The sequence below is a fragment of the Myripristis murdjan genome, chromosome 20, assembly GCF_902150065.1.
Source record: "Myripristis murdjan chromosome 20, fMyrMur1.1, whole genome shotgun sequence".
Taxonomy (NCBI): domain Eukaryota; kingdom Metazoa; phylum Chordata; class Actinopteri; order Holocentriformes; family Holocentridae; genus Myripristis; species Myripristis murdjan.
The window spans coordinates 19,881,830-19,897,995 of record NC_043999.1 but is presented as its reverse complement, the minus strand read 5'-3'; the positions used below and the strand labels follow the sequence as shown (position 1 = coordinate 19,897,995).

At 43.1% G+C, this 16,166-nt stretch overlaps 1 protein-coding gene and 1 non-coding gene across 2 annotated transcripts in view; one reads left to right on the top strand and one right to left on the bottom strand.

Moving 5' to 3' along the window:
* The window catches only part of kcnh2b (potassium voltage-gated channel, subfamily H (eag-related), member 2b), a 270,945-nt gene that overhangs the window by 213,795 nt on the left and 40,984 nt on the right, over positions 1-16,166 (top strand). The window lies entirely within an intron of this gene.
* Positions 15,948-16,029, bottom strand: trnas-aga (transfer RNA serine (anticodon AGA)). The gene has a single exon. It is a non-coding gene; the product is annotated as a tRNA-Ser (tRNA).

The window sequence follows — 16,166 nt, the reverse complement described above, 5'->3', positions numbered from 1 at the left end:
TGGTGTTTGTGTGTGTGTGTGTGTGTGTGTGTGTGTGTGTGTGTGTGTGTGTGTGTGTGTGGTCGCATGGTCTCAACTTGAAAATACAGGATGTCTTCTCTCTCTCTCTCTCTTTCTCTCTCTCTCACCTGTCACCATGGATGGAATGCCTGCACCCACGCATAAATACACACACACACACACACACACACACACACAAACAGAAGGCAGTATGGGTAACTGTCACAGCGATTCTGAGTGTTTGGGAAATATCCCGGGAGCAACGCACGCATAGTATCCTAGTCCACCACACACACACACACACACACACACACACACACACACACACACACACACAAGCCGTGCCCATATACACAGTCCCTGTTTAAGCAGCCCATCCACTAATACTTGCACTCTGACATAACAGCTCCAGACTGTAGAGGCTCTCCCGTTTCTCAGCCCAGGACTGTATCAGGTTGCGTCTGTGCGTCGTGCCGGCTGTGCCATCAGGGGAGGCACTGTACAGTTTGGTTGCTAAGGCAGAGCCACTGAGCTGGGGAATAATGCATTAATACTGCCTGCCTGTTCTGCCCCAATAAACAGCCCAGTCTGGCGACGGGCAAGACCCTCACACTCCCTCACTAATGTTGTATCTGTCACAGTCTGACTGTACGCCTGATTATGTATGTAGAGTGGTTATACAACATAAATACAGTATACAGTATACAGGCAGAGTGATCTAACAGGCCCGTCATCAAACCTTTTCTTTTAGCGTCCCATGATGGTCTAAATGCTGTTAAAGATGCAGAAAAAGATTTAGGCAGTAACACCATACATCTGAATATAGATACATATAGTTTCTACATACAGTTTTGGGGCATAAACATAGTGAAATTTAAAGTCACTGAATATCAGTATAGTCTAGAAATACTGGTTTCTGTCTATATGAGCAGTGTACGTCTGCATGTAAATATGCATGCATCTGTGTTTCAGACCATATTCTCTGTCTATAATTTGTGTATATCTGTGTGCAAGCATGAATACAATGAATGCATGAATGCAAAAACAGATAAATGCCATTCCTGTGGGAAAAAAATCACTAACTGAAATGTGCTTTGCAAATCCAAAATCCAAAATGCTCTGGCACTATTGCACTAGGACACTTTGCATGCTGTTATCTATACATTGGACAGCTAGTATTTTGATTGATTTTATCTGGGGGAAAAAAAAATGTGATCTACAGAAATGAACACAAATTGAGATATCTGTTTTATAAATGAACTCTTCAAAGTCTGTCTGTCTTTCTTTAATGAAACAGCTTCAAATGACTGACAGAGTCCCCTCTTTTTGCTTTTCTCTCTCTCTCTCTCTTCTCTGTTTGTTGCTTCACAGATTTGTCCACAGTTGTTTTATCTCATATACTCACACAGAATCTTCCCTTCCGTTTATCTCGATCCCTTCTTCCTATCTCCTCTCCTATCACTTCCTATCTGTTTCTCAGCCTTCTCTCATGTGTTTGTCTCTCTTTCTCTCTCTCTCTTTCTCACTCTCTCGCTCCCTTTCCTCTCTGATTATCCTCAACAGAGCATCTCAGCTCTTGTGTGCAGAGGGTTTTTTCCTTTTTTTCTATCTTTAACGAAACACTACCCAGAGTACATTTCCTCCCTCACTCTCTCTCTCTCTCTCTCTCTCTCTCTCTCTCTCTCTCTCACTCTCCTGTTTCTCTGTCTCTATCCCTCTCTGATTCTCCCTCCCCTTCTCTCTGCCTCTCTCTCTCTCTCTCTCTCTCTCTCTCTCTCTCTCTTTTTCGGAGTAGTAGTAGTAATACCGGCAGCAGTGGAACGGCATCGTGGCTCCATCCACAACTAATGGAAACTGACTCCTCTGTTGCGGCTGTCCGTTTTTCTTCTCTCCCACTCCTCTCCTCTGTTCTTTCCTCTTCAAACCCTGTGCTGATGTATTCAGTGACTCATATGAGTTAGCAGCTAGGCAGCCGTCAGCCAGCGCTCTGCAGGGGGGGAAGGGGGGGCATTCGAAGAAACTCGTTGAGAGGTTGTAAAAAGAAAAAAAAAAAAAAAAGAAAGAAAGTGTGACGCCGGCGGTGGTTTAATGTGAGACTGTGGGCCAGCTGAGAACTGAACTGAGCCATGCAGAGAGACGAGAAGGCAGAGAAGAGACGGCGGACACGCTGAGGCTTAGCAGTATTTGGGTGGAAGCTGCCGAAGAGCTGGACGTTTAACAGGCTGCCGAACTGCCACGGCACCCTTCAGCTGCCTGAGGGGAGGACGAGGAGGAAGAGGAGAATGAGGAAGATGGGCATAAGCCAGGAAACAGCAGAGGAAACGGACTGATCATTCCTCTTTCATATGACATCTGACAGCATCTCCAGGCATGAGGCTTTGTCTACGCCGCAAGACGCCTTCCGGGCTGCCTCGACGGCGTGACCTCCCAATCGTCACAGAACCACACAGTGACGTCCTGGCGTGGGTTCGCACAGCGGGCAGTCACGGGCCCCCGGGGGGCCACCCTGACCCTGACCCCGCCGCGGTGAGCTGCCGCTGAGGACCATGGTCCTGCCGTTGCTGCTTAAGCTGCTCAACGTCTTCCTGCGCCAGTCGACATTCGCCAAAGCCGCCACCGCCACCACCAAAGCCGATAACCGCCGACGCCCCTCTTGCTGCCCGGCCGCTCTGATGCCGCGCCCGCCCGGCCTGCCGCTCTCTTGCCGCCGCGGGTGGGAGGCGAGAGAGCAGCCCCGCCGTCTGTCCGCCGAGGGGAGAGAGGTGAGAGGTGACGATATAGATGGAGAGATGACTGAGAGGAGCAAGGAGAGGGTTGTCAGGGAAAGAAGGAGGTCGGCAGCTGCGAAAGCGGGGGAGGAGAAGGTGTAGGTGGTGCAAGGGTGGCATAAGTGTGGGTTTGTGTGTGTGAGGGGGGAGAAAAAGTGCGTGGGGGGAAGGCTGGACGGATATGATTGTGGCATCTACAGCGGAGAAACAAAAAACTTACAAACATTTGAGTGCAGGTAGTTGACAGGCTTGTGATGGGGAATATAACGCAAAAATTGGGGATTTGTTTGTGTTAAAGAATGCAAGTTGCTTAGAACACGTGACAAATGCCAGATTGTATAATTTCTCTTCTTCTGCTTGTAAACATGAGGAATTCTCTCTCAGAAGCAGACATGAGAGACCTAATCTGTAATCTGCGAAGCCTTGTCAAGGCACAGCTTGAAGTCTTTGATAATGAACAGCACACACAGACTTTATGGATGCTTGACATGTTTAATCTGAGTATTTTGTTCTGCTAGTTTCAAACACGAAAATTCACCCCGTTGGAACACAATTTTAGATATTCATCTTTTATGGTGTTGTAAATTGATGTGAGCTCACAGAAAAGGGCTAGAAACAAGTCATGTGTCTTGTTTGTGTCCACGGTAGACAGCAGTAAACCTGTAAGACATAAGGGTAGCGTATTTCAAAGTTGAAAACCAGTGGTATTTCCCCTTTAAGAAACTGTGCAATAGGAACGTTTGACAGTGGAATATTCTTGTGTTCAAGCGCTGATATCACTCCCTTCATGCTGTTGTTGGTTTGTTCTTTGGCCCGCAGTGGCTCCAGGCTAAACTGAGTGTCACTTTCTATCACGTCAGCTCAACCAGCAGGACATCAAGGGCCAACTAAACAGTGAAGCCACCGCGCTGCACCCACCATTGTTTTCCACTACGACGAGATTCACGATGCACGTGTGGCGTTGAAGTTGAACTGAAATGGATTTGCAGTTCGTGCTGTCGATGAACAGAATTTACACGCACACCTCCTCGCCGTAGTGCAAGGCTCGTTTAAACAATACCACGAGTGTACAAGAATACAAACGGCTCATTTTTCTCCCCAAGATGGGCGATGGAGGCAGGCAGTGCATAATGTGAGGAACACCTGCTGTTGCATGAAATAGAGCGGTCAGTCCAGCTGAAAGCTATAGTCCTGCACTGATTGCTTGCATTAAATCCACTTGAGTTATGAAGAGGAGGGCAAAGGCTGATTTTCAGGCCAAGGATTTTGATGATTGATTTTTGTTGATTTTGAAGTGCCGGTTTTTAAGTCGCTGTTTTTTTTTAGAAGGTGCAAAAACAGATGCAAGTCAATATCCTGTTACAATGAATGAACAGTTTGGGGGATGCGTATTACAGCCATAATAAACAAGAGTGTATTTACTTTTTGTTTATGCTTACAGTGGTGATGCAACCAGGTACAAGGCAAAGGCAAAGGATGGCGTGGCTGTCCAGTGGTTAGATAGACTGTTGGCAGGCATTCACTCTGCTGAAGTGCCCTGAAGCAAGACACTGAAATCTACCAGCTCCAGCTCTGCTGGTCTATAGCTGAGCCTGACCACTAACCTTCTTGCGGGCAAAGGAAGATTTCTTTGCAGGGATCAATAAATTATTGCATTACAATTACAAATTACGGACATAAACAGAACATAATCAATGGTGTTATAGACTTTATTCAATAGATACCACTACATGTGAATTGTCTGAGAGGTTTCCCTTAATGTAATTCATGCACATAGGAATAAAAACAGGAAGAAATGTTAACTAGTTCCCTGGTTTCCACAAGAGCTGGCACTGCAAACGATGAAGCACAGCTAACCATGTTTGCCCAATCAAATTGCTTGGCTGGAACTGTTTGTTGTGTAATGGGTATTGAAGTGTTGGTACAGTCAGCTACTGTAAAGCAGATCTAAGGCAGAGGCATGCAAAGGCCACTAGTTAAGCTGACAGCCTATTCTTGTGCCTCTTTTGAAATCTGCACTGTACCGCTGATGAGTCAACAGCAAAGAAGAAAGAATAACCGAAGCCTGCCGTCCCATAACATGTGGATTTGATTGTACATACAGAGAGAAATACAAACAATAAATTGAGGTGAGATCTTCTTCTCTCTCTCGCCCCTCACAGAAATTCAATTGTTATGGACCAGTGGTCAAAGAGGGAGCACATTTTCACCTACTCTGCAGAGTATGCAGTCGTGATACAGACAGGCAGTCAGATATCCAATTCTCTCTCTCTCTCTCTCTCTCTCTCTCTCTCTCTCTCTCTCTCTCTCTCTCTCTCTCTCTCTCTCTCTCTCTCTCTCTCTCTCTCTCTCTCTCTCCCCTCCTACACAGCTTTCAGTGAGGCTGTGTTTGAAACCTGAGAGGACCCTTAGTTTTAGATGTACCTGCTGCCAGTGTTAAAAGTTATGCAAGAGTTTGGCAATCCCAGAAATAGGACACCGCCGTGGAGGCACATTACATTTTTTTTTTTTTCTTGTTATTTTTTTTTTCTTATCCAATTAAAGAGCAAATCCACCCTCACAGATTCTACAGTATGTTTGAGTTTTACCATACATGGACTTGGACAGTTATGAACCAGAAACAATGGCAATGTTTCCATAATATCAGCCTTTGTTACTGCAATTGTCCACAGAGTCAGCCAGTGTCTGTGGAGCCGCTCTGGGATTAAGTCATGAAGCTGTATTGGATTTGGCCTACAGTAAAAAAAAAAAAAAAAAAAAAAAAAAAATGCTTTCATATTGCAGGCCACAAATAGGCACATTACTGTAGATCATGGACCCTAATTTGATATATTTTCTTCCCTGCCATCTCTGTATATGAAGATTTTCAGTTGAAATGTTCTGTTATCAAGTCTGCAGAGGTCCATTCAATTCTTATTAAGCGACCAGAGTGACCAGAGAAAACCTGGCCGAGGTGCGGACAGTCAACAATCAACAAAAGCTGTCCTCAGCTGAACTTTTCACAGTCATCAGCCCTGAAACAGTCAATCAGACGTCCTAGCTTCCTTGTTTCCTCACCAATGACATTTAATTCCGCACACAATGGCTCCACCTGACAGGTGCAAAATGGGTGAGAAGTTGATTACAGGCATTCAAAGCCTTCCCACTGCTGTGCAACTTTTATTTGAAAGATGACAAGAATAAAAGGTGTCAAAGTGCAGCTTGGAAACTGGTTGCATGCATGGTTACAGTCAATGGCATGCTTGAAAGCAATTTTTATTGTGTGTTTTTTTTTCTGTTTATTTCCGATCAGCGCTGCCTAAACAGCACTGACCAGCTAACTAACTTGTTAAAATAACACAATGTTATGAATGGCTGCACCAGAGCAGCAAAAACACATAATCTTCCGTATAGATGCTCACACCACCCACAGTCAGTCAGTGCAGAGTGACCTGTTTGAACACCCTGTTGTGCATTGTAATTGGGTCATTTCTAGTGAATTATTTTGAGAGAAACCTGGCCCTCGCAATTTGCTATTGACCCCACTAAAGGACCCGACTTTGAGAAGTGTATCTTTAGATTAGAAGGCCAGACCAGAACTGTGTAGACCAGAGGAGTTAAGGGCCTTACTCTCACAAAAACAGACAGGGGATTCAGGGTGGTGCTGGGGTGCAGAGGGAAAGTGAAGTGGTGTAACTTGGGCGGTCCCTGTCTCCCACTCATGCTGTACTGTACAACACGCCTGAGGCCATTTGCACAGACACACTGCTCTCCATGCCAGCTCAGAGGTGTTTGTTTATTTGTGTCGGTGTGAGTGTATATGTATGTGTGTGTGCGCGCATGTTTGTGTGTATTTGTGTGTGTATTTGTGTGTGCGTGTGTGTGTGTGCGCACGTGCTCGCAAATATAGCAGTTGTAGCAGTCCCAGTTTTTGCTACATACTTACTAAACTACTGTTTTGGTTTGCTTTAAGGGAAAAGTTATTTGGTTTTGCTCTCAGAGGTTGCAAGGGAGAAAGTAGTTTGTGTTATATAGTGCACTAATGTGGTTCTATAGGATCTAATGAAATTAACAAGGAGTAATGCACAAATTCAGAATAGATGACAAATGATAGAGGCGAGGAATACAATGGCTGCCACTGTGTGTTTGGGTACTCTCACTTGCATTCAGCATATTTTGTGGTTCATTCTTATATCGTCCTGTAAGCCTGTGTTTTTGGGGGCATTTTTAGTTTTTTTTTCATGCATGTGCTTTTATCTGTGCATGCGTGTGCGTGTGTGTGTGTGTGTGCATCACCAGCAGCTTAGTTCTCGCTGAAGCAGAGGTGTTAATAATGATGAGCGAAGCTGCAAGAAAAAAAAAAAATCACAGCGATATCTCCCCAGCGTGTTTCCCCGACGCTGCTCAGCTTGGCTCAGCTCGGCTGGGATTAAGATACCTTCTGAGAGGACTTAATATGCACCCCGCCTCTGTCACCCAGGTGGGTGATCTTCTGGTGGTGAAAGGAGAAAGAAGAAAGCAGGCGGTGGAGAGAGAGAAAGACGGAGGACAGAGGCGGGGAGAGGGGAATAGGGCTACTGAGAGAATGATGTATGTGGAGAAACAGAAGGCTACTGCATATTCATGTGCTGTCAGGATTATCAGATATACAAGTTTCCCACCGGGAAGAGCTGGTCGAATGCCCACATCAACAACTCAGTCCTGTCCATTTTTCATAGATAGACCCAAAGATAGACCCAATTAACAAATCACAGCATGGTGTTTTGAGTTATCAGCATTGCTTAACGGGTTACATCACTTCAAAACAACAACATTACATAGAAAAGAAGGTCATCATTATTCTTACCCCTTAGGTTTGTTTAAAGAGTAGATATTCAATCCCATACTCTTGATCTTTTCAGTGCCACAGAAGTGAAAAAGTGCTTAGATGTTTTGAATCACTGAAATGAACAATTATTCGATCGTTTTCGTTTCTACACGTGCTGCTTTTACATTAAAGATATTCGAGAGGGTTTAGATCTTTAATGCTGTATTGTTTCTCTTAGATATGGGATGAGCAAAAGCTGGAGGGTTCTCGGTGTGATGCCTACAGTTTGGGAGGTTTCACGAGTAAGAAAAGGGCTCAGCAGAGTCCAGGAGGAAGTTAGGGTGGAGTTTGAAACCAGACGGTACAGTTGTTGGTTGCAGGATAATATGGTTAATGTAGCTAACATAGACTTATCGACTTCGGCAGCCAGATCAAAAGAAAACCAAACAATTCAGATTATGCACACTAAAGAAAAAAAAAACAGAAAAAAACAAAATATAGTCTTTTTTTGTTGGAAAAAGAAAAGTGGCCGAGCGAGCATGGCGCCATCTGTCAACTGTGTTCTGTGAAAGTTTCAGTTGAAGATGAAGGTTTGTTCATTAGAATGACACACAGTGCATGGTGTATGGCACTCAGAAATCTTATGTAGTAATCTCAAAATTAGAGGATGCATTTTTACATTTAAAGTGAGAGTGAGAAAGGCAGATGCAGCGACTATCTTCCCAAGAAATCTGAGATTGTTTGTTAGATTTTGCCGTGTCGCTTTCTGCCATAATGACAGTTGGCTTGCAGAGATAGGTGGGAAGATTAAGGGAACACTTGACACGACTGCATTCATAATATGTGTGTAACAAATATCAAAACAACGCACTGCTACAGCCCACGCCAAATGTTAGCACTGCTTAAATTCTGAGCACTTCAATAGTAATACAGACACCCAACTGACTCATTTCACAGTCATCATCTGTGGCATTGACTTTTATTTAAGTTAGCCTCATCCTTTGTGAAACACATGGCTACTGCACAGGATCTGGGTGGTTTCAAAACCTATATTCCAGTCTTTTAAAGATGCAGTTTGTCTTCCGAAAGGTAAATCCGACCACTGAAAACAAATTATGGTTGTATTATCCCCAGACTGACTAATGGAAGGCTCGATGCAAAGACAGGCATGAGATTTTATCATATCTCTGCAGCTGCAGAGGGTTAGATTACAGGGTTGTAAAGACGATGCTTATTTTTGTAACAATAAGCCAAACTCATTTTTTGAAAGGTTTGAGGTTCTCTTTGAAAATAACCAAAAAGTGATGATTATGCAATTAAAAATAGCCAAAGTCTATAAAACTGAAGATCATGCCTCACCTAGTTAGGACTGTTTTTACATTCCTTGAAGAAACACAAGCACGTTTGATTCCTTTAAGGCAGGGGTGTCAAACTCGTGCCATGGAGGGCCGAGAGGCTGCAGGTTTTCATTCCAACCAACAACTCCACCAGGTGATTTCACTGATTAGTCCCGCCTCTCTGTTTGGAGGTAGGGTGATCAGTGAAATCACCTGGAGGAGTTGTTGGTTGGAATGAAAACCTGCAGCCTCTCGGCCCTCCATGGCACGAGTTTGACACCCCTGCTTTAAGGCGAGTGTTTCCATTCTGGTAAAAAAAAAAAAAAAGCCCCTGAGCAAAAAATCTCTTCCTCCGGGACTCAATCCCACTCTCAACCTCTCTAATGAAATGTGCAACAGTGTGTGTTTGATAAAGATACATGCAGAAACAAATTTGACTAATCAACCCAATTTCTGAACACAGCAACTGCCATTGTTGCGTGTACTAAACAAATAAACATTTCAAAATCAGGAACCAGTTTTGGGGAAACTGACACCAATTAAATGCAGAAACCCATTTAAATGATTTTCTATTTCATGACATTTGGCTTGATAATAACAAAAAAAATTACTCATATTTATACTTACATTTACATTTATCCCCATTCTATTCCTTAAACTTTGGTTTGCTATTGCCAGATGTATGCACTTGATCCTATTGAGTCAGTGTTATGACTGATTTGGTGTTTCAGAGTTACTAAATACTATTCTCTTGAATCATACATGCACGTAACATGCACACACAAAATAAGTCTGTGAGTCTCTCAGTGTGTGTGTGTGTGTGTGTGTGTGTGTAGTATGTTGACAAGTGGCTCTTAGATGTCAGTGACTTGGACAATAATCTGTGAATTAGAGTCATGAGCAGTGAAGCAGAGGGCTGTGTGGATCTGTCGGCAAGCTTTCATGTATCTCTCCCACAGGACACACAGCCCATGAGCCCCACTGCATGTGTGTGTGTGTGTGTGTGTGTGTGTGTGTGTGTGTGTGTGTGTGTGTGTGTTTGCGTGTATGAGCATGTGTGAATGCATGTGTACCTGCTTTTGAGTGCCTTTATTTCTGTGTGTGTCTGTTTGTCTGCATGCATGCTACTATTAATGCCACAGTGGATGTATTCTCTCACCGTCCCTTGTAACCACAGCAGGCCACACACACACACACACACACACATACACACACAATGATTCACGTGTGTCATCATGCATGCTTGTCATATACTGTACATCAGCATGCAGAGATGAGCTTTTTCACAGTGACCTCACATGGGCAGACAAACAAAGTGATTCACGCCAACAGCTGCGCATATTGCAAAGCACTCCAACAATGCACAGAGCGATTTCCAGGCCATGCGATCCTTATACAGACAGTGAAACCGCCCATCCATAGCAGGCAGCTTGCTCTCTATTCATTCCTTACGCCATCTTCACCCCTGCTCCATCTCTTGACCTCCCTGAGATGCCGGTGGAGGAGCTCATTGTAGGGGGGTCAAAGTCACAACGTCACTGATGGCATAATGCTCATTCCTGTCCCAGTCTGAAATGCGCATCATATTATGTATTGCATTGTATACTTGTACAAACAGGTTTCTTGAAAGGTGAAGAGGTGAGCATACAGACATAGGTTTGCAAAACTTTATTCCTGTAAATCAAAATCCTTGTTTTGACACACATTGTCTTGTTCAGAGTTGATGGAGCCTGGATGCCATGGACCCAGTTAAATAAATTCCTCCTACTTGGTATGCAGTTTCTCCTAGGCGGGCCATAAAAGGCATCACCTCAAACACCACTGCTGTATTACCACATATCACTACAAAAATACAGTGATAAGAGACATGATATCAGTGTATTTCAAGGTTCCTGAGATGCCTTTTTGAAATAAAGATTTATGTATTTCCTGGCCCTAAAAACAACTTGATTTGTTCATATATTTTGGAAAATATTTTAAGCATCTTGTTCTGTCCTAATAATTATGACTGCGTATTTCACGAAGTTGCACATCCTCTGTCTGTCATTTCACATAAGAAAGTGTCAGATAGAAAGTGATGAGTACTAGCTGACAGTCATGTAGCCTAGCATTATATCAGCATGCAGCACACTGAATGCATACCAGAATCATCAACTTCAGTGGAGAGATGAAGGTCTGGGAAATAGAAGTTTTAAATAAAAAATGTGCAGAAACCCTTCAAAGCCAGTGATGGAGTGGGGATTCGTGCTGTTTCACACGCTGTGCCAGTGGAAAATCTGAGAGGCCAGATAGCAGGAAATACAACAGAGGATGCTCTGGAGGGATCCCGGGATCCCAGGTCAGCAGGGAGACATGTGGACACCACCTCTGGACACAGCAGCGCTGTTTGAGCCAGTCAGCTGGCATACTTAGTACTGTAAATCTGTAAACGCTAGGCCACAGTAGTGACAAGTTTATCACTCTGCCAGGTGATAAATATAAGAGAATTTGAGTTATGACCCAGTCACTTCTCATGTTGATCATAAAGCAGTCATATTCAAGTTCATCGATATATAATACGCATTGTGCTGACGTGGTGCATGACACATAAACATTGGTGTCTGACTTTGGCTGTCAGTGAGATTGTCCTCTGACCAAAAAAAAAAAAAAAAAAAAAGCTTTTGTGAAGCAGCTTATTACTACCTGCGGTTACATTTTAATAACCTCTCAAAGTTGAAGAAACACTTTTTAAGTTCAAGTTTAAAATTATTCTATTTTTTTTTTTTTTTTAAATTCCAAGCTGTGTATCTGAAATACACATGATACACTGTGTAACAAGACAGCCTCAGAGTTGAGTTTTTGATTTTTTTTTTTTTTTTTCACTTTGACAGAGCCAGGCTAATGACTCCCATAGACTTCCAGTCTGTATGCTAAGCTAACACAAAATGCTACTCATAGGAATCAAGGTGAAAATGGCACCAAAAACAGATATTTTGCCCACAATGTTGAGGTATTCCTTTAAAGTTAAGCAATCTCTAGCAGTCCTGCAAATAACAGCACTGTTGTGTAGTATTAAGGGAGCGGCAAACACTAACTAATATTAGCAACATAACCTTAATCCTGACCTTAACCATTACGACAAACCTTTCCCTAACCTTCACAATGACCTTTTCCTAACCTTGACCCAGTATTTTTTTGGCTAGCTTGTTAGCCCGCCGGCTAGCTCGCTCAGGAAACAGTCCGTTGGGTCGTATTAGAGATGCTCCTGTGGGTCGTATGCACTACTAATTTAGGAAAGGCTCCTGTCAGGCGTTTTACAGGGTTGGAACAAACATCCTATGTGGTCATATGGGGTGGAGGACTTGTTGCTTTCAGTTGGGCAAAATAATAATCTGTTACTTTACTATCTCTCTTTTTAACCTGTGTGGTAGCACGGCACAATTGTGTGTTATGCACAGAAGTAAATACATTTAAATGTTTTAAAAGCAGCATGCATAACATACAGGGAGCATGGCATGAATCTTCTGTGGTGTACAGTGCAGTATGCTGGGCGTATGTTCCTCTGCGGCTCCACACACCAGCATCTTTTATTCACGTGGCCTGGTTCCATAGTTTGAATCTAATGCATGATGGCATCCTCTGATCGCATGCAGCCCCCTCCACATGAGCAGCAAATGAACAACAGTGATACTGTAGCTCGCTAAGTCCCACCAAGATGTACCAGCAACGACGCTTTTCTGCTTTATGTGACCAAAATTTGAAATGTGAGCTTTATGTTGTGTTTTTTCTTGATGCTACAGTAGCATTGGCCAAAAAGAGAGAGAGAGAGAGAGAGAGAGAGAGAGAGAGAGAGAGGTGGTTTCTCTTGATATTTGCTTTCGTCACAACAACACAGATATAATCCCCCCCCTATGAGTTCTTGTTGGTGTGCGGTTTCTCAACTTAAGGCCACCGTATCTCTAGCTTGAATACTGATAGATGAAAGTATTCTCAGAAAGAGAGAGAAGATTAAAAACTTAAGCCGAGAGCCGACTGAGGAGTCTGAAGTCCCTACTTGCGCTGTAGATTAACGCTTCAAGTCAAATGTGTGTGTCTTTGTGTATGTGTGTGTGGTTATGGACCATACGTCAGCAGCCCCAGTGCGATTCCCTTTCTGTGTAGTTCCTCATTGCTGCATTTCTACTTGAAGTCCCCACAGGGATCGAGAGAGGAAGGCAGAGAGAGAGAGAGAGAGATCAAGACAGACAGAGGCAGAGAAAGATGAAGACAAAGACTCAGAAAAGGGCAAAAAGAAAGACAAAGATGGAGCAAGATGAGATCGAGGCAGTTGGAGAAGGCGATAGAGAAAGATGGGGAGAAAAAGACATCCATAGAGAGAGGGAGCGACCTCCATAAGCACTGATGGTGCTGATGAATATTGGAGGAGAAGGCTGCGGTGAGGAGGTGGGTGGGAGTCAGAGAAGCAGGGAAGAGATGGAGATGGAGGGAGGGAGATTTGGGCCGAGGAAATATGCTCTTTTGTTATGTTTTTAATGGGAACTGTCAGAGCTAGAGAGAGAAAGGTCAGCCAGAAAGTGTGGCGGCAGGCAGATCTTAAACACACACACACACACACACACAGAGAGAGTCATGGGCATATGTACAGCTACAGATGGAGATAGAGCTACAGATGCACACATGCACACAGATGAATGCACAATTACACACACATGCATACACAGCCTCATACAATGACAACACATTAATTACACATGTACGCCCTCATATAGTCGCTTCAGCATATGCGATCACACATTGCATCCAACAAAGATAAAAATCATGTAAAGATATTCATATATAGTGCACACACACACACAGAGAGAGAGAGAGAGAGAGAGGGAGAGAGAGAGTCAGATTTCACTGTGTGGGTAGTGACGGTCAAAAATGTTTATGTCTATCACGCTTTTTTCCCTTGTTGTTGGAGAAACAAAAAACAATTGTTTACCACCTTGTGTTCAATATGACTGCATGCTGTTTGCCACTTGTAACATTGTTTTGGGAAAACTCCAGCAGCAGTGCAAGAGCGATCAAAACAGGCACACTGTGGGGAACACTGTTCAGCACTTTAACATCGTCTGTTGTACATACATGTGCAATATGTACGCTTGTTTGAATTGTTACTGAACTTATTGCATTCAAAAAGTACATTCTGATCTTTTTTCTGATGTAAAGGTGGAGAACAAAATCCAGATCTTCATGCTAAATTTACCTAAAATCAGTGAAAGAAAGAGAGCACTGCCTTGGCTTATGCGATGTAGGAACAAGAGGTGGCCTTTGGAAAAAATGTTAAACAGGGATAAGCACAACCCAAGGCCACATTCATACTTCTTCTTAAATATTATCAGCCACACAACAGCAGTCCTGGATTTGGCTGAAGGGCGATCCCCGACTCAAAACAGCATCCTGCTCTCTCGCCCTGCTATTATGGCTCCTGCCTTGACCACTGTAGCAATTTATTTTGAAGCCAGCAATCATTTCACAAAAGTAGTTGTCATTATTTTCAGATTGTGGCTCACTTTGGGATAAGACTCTCTATTTTGACAAACAAGGCCAACACCTGGCAGTCAGGTTTCCAGCCGGTGTGAATGTAAATGCATTTGGGTGTTCTTAATATTTTAAGAAACCAGCGCAGCGTTCTGTACCCTCTGGATTCTGTAGAGAGCGGTATCTGTGCTCTCTCCACCGACTGTGAACTTATCAGCCGACACTATCTAATAATATCACACTAGTCTTTTGGTGCAAGCTTAAGCCACTGGCTAATGTCAAAACCTTGTATTTCTGTGTGTGCGTGTGCATGCATGCCACTGTGTGTACTTACTTGTGTATATGTAAAAAAAAAAAAAAAAAAAAAAAATCATTCACTCCTCTCTTTTAAACATGACCATTTTAGTGTTAGAATAAAGGCTGGGTAAATGTTAAGATTGGGATTATCCATGTAGCCAGCAGGTTTAAGTTGCACAATGTAATGAATGGATGTCAGTAGTAGTAATACAAGTGTGTGTTTGTATGTGCGTGTGGATACTTGCTGGTATGTATGAGTTTCCCCCTTTACACCTTCGATTAACATTATCATACTGTATTCAAATTATATTTTATGTAGCTGCCAGGCTGACAGTTCACACTTCCGTGTGTTTAGAAAAATCACTACAGACGATAAAGTGAGATCTATAACTCATGTTGCACATAAGCAGACACACACACACACACACACACACCAGTTTTCTCTAGTTCAAAATTGAAAATGCACATAACAATAATATGCAGTTACATGGAGTCCAGTCAGCAGTTGGAGTGTGAGCTGTGGGTTTGTTGCTGCTGTTACGTGCAAGTATAAAGCTGGAACCAAAACATGCAGTACAGGGATCACTGAGAACTTCTTCTCTTGCCTACTATCTACTGAATAAATATTCAGTTGAAGGGAACAGTTCATATAGGATGAAGAGAAAAGAAAAAAGCCAAGTTAAGCAATAAAGCAAACAAATCCTCAAATACTACAACCTAATGTACATCAATACAAAAACTACTTTTAGTAGAAGTCTAGGATCAGCTCTTACCATCTGATACACATGGTAGGCATCGCGACATGCTAACAGGCTCCGGAGTGCGACACTGCTGCACTCTGCAATTCCCATAATGATTCCAAGTCACCACTATACCAAAAAAATGAATACGTTGTTTCTACAAAAAAGTGTATTCTGCAACCTTAGTGTTCCCCAGTTATTATGATGTGACTTGAAGCTGAGATAAATGAAGAGTCACAGTGATTCCACATCCATTTCAAAGTACATATATATATATATATATATATATATATATATATGTTTGTATATGAACACAGCATCAGCTGTTCAGCTGCTTCCAGCCAGTAGCAGGGCCTCTGCTTCTTGGCAGTCTGCTCTCCACTTGAGAATCATCTTCTTTGTCTTTTCCTGTGGAGTCACTTGTTAGATTGCAGATTGTTTTACCTGAGCTGCTAATCATCAGTCTTGTAAGTATTGATTGCTATTGCTCCATAATAGAACAGTGAAAACAGTCCCCCGTTGTTGGCAGGATTCGAACCTGCGCGGGGAAACCCCAATGGATTTCTAGTCCATCGCCTTAACCACTCGGCCACAACAACTCTGCACTGAGGTGTCACTGAAACTGAAACCTATCTTCATCTGATCAGTGTTCACCATGAAGAACTAACTTGACAACAGCTCACTGAAGTTATCCTTGATGTTTTTCACACAGCAATAATCCTAAAATGAGCAGTAA